Genomic DNA, 6254 nt, shown 5'->3' with positions numbered 1-6254 from the left:
TAAAATTTTGAACGAGATTATTTGACAGACTATATGTTTTTTCACATTGAGATTAATTTTTTATTCAATGGTATGTTAACCTTTTTTATCACTCTTCCAACATCCATTTCGAAAAGGGCAACAACAGGAGAGAAATACCATACTAATTAACTGTGTAATATACTGTGTACACATGAACATATTGTTCATACTTAGTGGATGAGTGCGTAAAATTTTGAACGTGATTATTTGACAGACTATGTTTTTTTCACATTGAGATTGATTTTTTATTTAATGGTATGTTAACCTTTTTTATCAGACATTTTTTATCAGACATTACTTTTTGTGTTCCATAACGCATGATGAAAATGATAAAGAATTTTATGGTTTTGATATTTTTCATATGGGATAATTACCAATATAAAGATGTGTTAAACTACCAAGATTTTTCGTTACTTCCTGTCAATCAATAAATTTATATCAATGACCAATCAGATAATAGCTATGCTATCCAGTTGTATCTATGTTTACGATATACATTTTTTTTATTACAGTAATGATATTCAACGTCCGACCAACGTACCGACAATTTACCAACGTTGGGCCAATGTTGTGCAGCCAAGATAAACTTGCGACCAACGGACCGACAATTTGCCAACGTTGGGACAATGTTGTGCAGCCAACACCAACGGTCGACCAACAGACCGACAATTTTCCAACGTTGGCCCACTGTTAGTCTGTTGACTGGGATACGCGTATATAAACGTGTTACTTCTGGGAAGATGTCAATATTTCAAATCCAATCAAAACTGTCTATGTTACTGCGTTCGGTTTCACCAAGCTTAAGGGAACATAACTCACTTCGATGGTCAGATCAGATACACATAGCTTTAAATTGTAGACATACAGAGGTGTTTTAAAAGGAAAAACACCTCAAACAATCAATTAACTATCTAAATATATAGCTATTTATATAATCTTACAAAGCAATATTAAAGGAAAATATTGAAGAAAAGAATACATGAGTTTAGGAATACACCTTCATTTAGCTATTGACTCAAGTACATATACAGAATATACAGAAAAATTAAATATAGATATACTTATAATAAAAGGGATTGAAAAGCGAAAGACTTTTGAGCATCTGTGCTACATTACATAATATGCCTAATAATAAAAGAAGACGCATGAGAAACCAGGATAAAAAAGGAAACTTTAGAAAAACAAACAAAGGAAAAACAAAAACAACAAACGTAGGAAATCTAACAAAAGAAAACTGAAAGATATATTGAACGAGAACGAAATATCAGTTCTTGCTAAAGGGTTAAAATTCGTTCCTAACCCAAACATAAAAAATGCAAAGGCTAATCTTCTCATTGATTTTGAAGAACTAGCCCGAAAAATGAGATGCAAATATCAGTTTGACGACGGATCAAATAAATTTATCCCTCATCCATTTCAACAGAAAGCAGGATATAATCCTTCTCTTGCTAATACTGCAATTGAAGACTACATCTTTGCTACTAGGATTGAAATTGGTAAAATAAATACTAAAAAAATCAAATCAAACATGTCCAATTAAAGAAAAAATAGCACTATCGGCTTTGAGGAATAACAAGAATATCATAATTAAAAAAAATCGACAGTGATACTTGACAAAAATAAATATGAAAAGTTAGCCATGGATCATTTGAATGACACAATTCAGTATGAACAGGTGGATAAATCCGACTTGAAGAACTTATAAAGATTCTCAATGAAAAAATAAATAATCTGTACCGGAAATCTTACATTTACGATACTACTCTAAAATATCTATCAATTCCTAAAAATACAAGACTGGGAAGACTTTTTTTCCAACTTAAATGCACAAAGTGAATGACCAAGACAGAAATAAACTAAAAGTTAACAAAGAGTGGCTGGACAATATTAATATTACGGGAAGACCTATTGTATTATTATGCAATAGCCCACTTCAAAAAATAGGGACATTCCTCGATTATTTCATTGACCCGGTGGTAAAACAACATTGGACTTTCACTAAAGACACCACTGACTTTATTAACAAACTAGAAAAAATCAAACTTCCTCATTAAATAATTATGTGTTCTTTTTGGTATTTCTTCTATGTACACAAATAGGCGTCATGAAGAAATTATTGAGGCTGTGGATCGTGCTTGGCCTAAACTAAATAAATGTGTATATGAAATCCAACTTCCACCTAAAACAGAAATTTTAGAACTACTAAAAGTAGTTCTTGAAAATAATATTTTTGAATTTCACGGAAATATTTTTCGGCAGAGAGTGGGTGTCCCAATAGGAATATCAGCCGCACCATGCCTAACAGATCTGAGAATGATTGAAATAATATCAGACATACTAAATCGATTCCAATATTCGGAGGACATCCTAATGATTTCAATGTACAGGAACGATGGGTTTATTATTTTTAATAAATCCGAAAGACATTTTATGGAATTTATAAAAAATTGCTAATAGCATTCATCCACACATTAAGTTGATCACACATACCATTTCAAATACTGAAATACAATTCCTAGACGTAACAATATATAAGGGGAAGAGATTCTTTGAAGACAACATTTTGGATGTTAAACTATACCGGAAACCTACAGATAACTTCCAATACCTAGACTTAACCTCCTCTCATCCTTATGCTGTCTTCAAAGGATTCATTATTGGGGAAACAATAAGAATAATAAGATCGTCAAACAATCAAATCGACAGACAACAGGAAATTATAGATCTTTTCAAAAATAAATTAATACAAAGAGGATATGAAGAAAGCGAAATTGAACCGATTATAAAGGAAACATTAAAAAGATCCAAACATGGTACATTGATTTATAAAAAAGAAGAAAAAACGTATAGCACCACCTCTAGTTTTGCCGGGCAACTAGATACAATCCTTTGTTTAAACAACTTGGAAGAATGATAAGAAAACACTGGCACATCATTGAGAAAAATAAAACTATAAAGCAACTATTCCCAAAACCACCTATACTTGCATATAAAAACGACATAAAAAATCTAAAGGAATATCTTACATCATCAAAACTTTAATTTGAATGTCAAAAAGGACACACAAGAAAAGATGGTATATAGAATAAAAGATCCGCCAGGTGTCGTGCTCTTTAAGATAATTGCATCCGATATAAAATACAAGAATATTTTAAAATAATCTACATATTGGCCAGAGCACCTAATGAGGATGAACGGCCTTGGTCCGAGTGTAACCTAAATTGATATCTGAAACACCATGCGGAATGAAGACAATTAAATAATTAATCCAACACAATCGGAAGAAAACTTAAATAATTTTAAAAATGACACCGAATACACTTGGGAACAAACTACGAGTGTTAAAATTAAGCCCTCATTACAAATTATAATGATCAGAAAACTGCAAAATGTCTTCCAAAAAACAAAGACATTATTGAATGCTTGATTACTCCTTGGATTGGTTTAGACACGTGTAATTATTTAGTTATATGGTATCAATCGTCAAATACGAACCAGTTTAGGAACGCAGTTTTCATTGGTTTAAACAATAAGACAAACGACTGTTTATTAACGCTTATGTAATGATTTCATACGCGTATATTTACACAAATAACGCGTATATTAACGCGTATATGATAAATATATTGGATTAAAGTATAAACGTGTTTATTTAACAGTATCCGCGTATTAAACCACAATATACGCGTATATGACAGCCATAGTATAGTGTTCAAAAGCACAATATATAGCTTTGTCTATATGCCTTTTGGTGTTACTTCGAAAACTTGTTTTTTGTTGCTTGTCTTTCATTTTTGCTAAGCGCTTTGTTTTTATCCCTTTTTATGTTTCTTTGTTACATATATGACGTGGGTCTGTACTTATACATCCCGTCATTGTGTTATTGTACTATGGTAAATTTGTGTAATTATGTCTTTAATTTTTGATAATATGCTTGATCTATATGCTATTTCGTGCATCTTTGTTACATATTTGTATGTTGTTTTTTATGATAAAGATTATAACACAATGTTGACTGGTGTAATTTTTACATCTTTACCTATTATGTCTGTTTATTCACGCATTGTTGGCAATTTAATATAATTTGATGCGACTGTCATACAAGTGAGAGGTTTAGCTAGCTATAAAACCAGGTTCAATGAACCATTTTCTACATAAGAAACTGTAATAACATGATGCAGAATTGCTAAAGTACATTTGACTAAATTTCAATTGCCATTTATAAATTGTTCCATGATTGGGTCTTCTCCAATAACTAAAATAAAGTAATAAGAGTCTGACTGTTCACCTATAACAACATACTTAACCTAAACTATTAGTATTCGAAATCGCTAGTGGCCTTGAATGTGCATAATTTCAAATAGTTTTCATTGAGGAATGAGGATGAACCTATATTAGAATCATATAAAACATTTATAAGAATCTCGTATACATGTATCTATACATGTCATCTTCGCTAGCCAAATGACGATCCCGTAATCCTTGACTAGCGAAGACGGTATACACGGTCTGATTTCGTCCAATTTTATTACATACGTTTATTAACTATCAAGGTCAAAACAAAGATAAAAGTTTAATAATACAAGTTTAATACGAGTCTATTAATACACTCAGGCACACATTGTGTGCAACAAGAGCAACATAATGACAGTAACTGCTGTGCGACTCCATTGTCGCAATTTGCGATTTTTTAATTCATCTGGCGACAAAATACGGCTGCTGACGATATTTCTGGCGCCAACATTTTCTTATGTAAAAATTTTCATTTCTTGACAATATCGATCTTCATTTTAATTTGTAAAAGTTAAAAAAAAAATGTACACAATTTTACCTGGTTTAAGACCCCAAGCTAATTAACAGTTACGACAGATGTCATAATCTGTTGTTACAGGTAATCCATTTATCGGATGGGTCATTTATGATCATCCACATTAATTGATTCAAATGGAAATGGTCAGTCGCATTTTGTCTATTTCATTTGTTTAAATTGTTTTTTAATGACAAATACTATATCCCTGAAAAATAAAAAGTAAACCTTTTGCAGTATAAATTTTACCTTTTGAAATCGTGTAGTATACAATATAATAAATTGGTCAATAAATATTACAAACTAAAAAATAACGCAACCCTTTTATCACTACGGGTAAAAAAGAGGTTTTCAGTATTGATAGTGACTTGACTTAATCATGACAAGTACTAGCGTAGAATCAAATTTTCAAGATAATTTATTAATATAGTTTGTGCACTTCTCATTGATTTTATATTGGTCAGGCCAGAGACATATCTCTGGTCAGGCTTTACGAATCAGATTCGTCAGAATTATTTCTGTTCCGCTTCAGAATTTTCCATAGTTTTGGTATCGGACGATTCCATGGGTTAATGAATAGACTGTTATCATATAGACGATCTGCTTCTGGGTGTTTCTGTTCCGCGTTTCTTTGTTATCCGTATGTTTTGGTTCTCTGTCATCACTTGGTTCGTATAATTTTCCTTCTATGAAAAGTTTATCTCTTAACAGTACAGCTTTCTTTCGGTCTTTCTTTGCCTGCTTTAACACAGGATATAGTTTTTTCCTCTTCTTTTAAATTTTTACCGAAAATTGTGCATGCTCTGACAGAAATATTTGTCCCTTTTAATTTGTGACAGTTCCTCTTAACTAACTGTTTATCTTCAAAGATACAAATTAAGTCATAATTCTTTGAATATTTTGTCTTTGCTTTCCAAAACGATGTACAGAAACGAAACTGATATATTTACCGATTCCAAGATTTTTGTGGATAAAATCCCTTGCAGTGTTCTCCGTATCCTCATTTGGCTCTTGTTTTATTCCGGATATAATGATATATTGCTAGTCATTGATCTCCATTGTAACTTTTCGACATCGCTCTCAATATTTGCCAATCGCTCATTGACGCATTTAGTATTGAATATGTTTTCTTTATCATTTTTTGCTTCTTCTAACAATGAGATTTTAGACATATTTTCTCTGCAGCAATCTATAATTTTATGCACAACCGTACCCATTTGTTCACCGTTTTCTTCGATCATTTTATTTCGGTTAAAAACAATTTCGCACAATATGTTCTACGTTTTCAATTCCTGTAACCACTGAATCTAATTTCCCCTCAAGTTGCAATATCCTAACAACTTTGCGCTCAAGCTTTCCGCATTGCCACGACAGCAAGTACAGAGTTCAATATAGATATAGTTTTGGTATCGAATTCTTTGTAGTC

This window comes from Mytilus edulis, unplaced genomic scaffold, assembly GCF_963676685.1.
Source record: "Mytilus edulis unplaced genomic scaffold, xbMytEdul2.2 SCAFFOLD_759, whole genome shotgun sequence".
In the NCBI taxonomy this organism is placed as follows: domain Eukaryota; kingdom Metazoa; phylum Mollusca; class Bivalvia; order Mytilida; family Mytilidae; genus Mytilus; species Mytilus edulis.
This window is presented reverse-complemented; position numbering follows the sequence as displayed.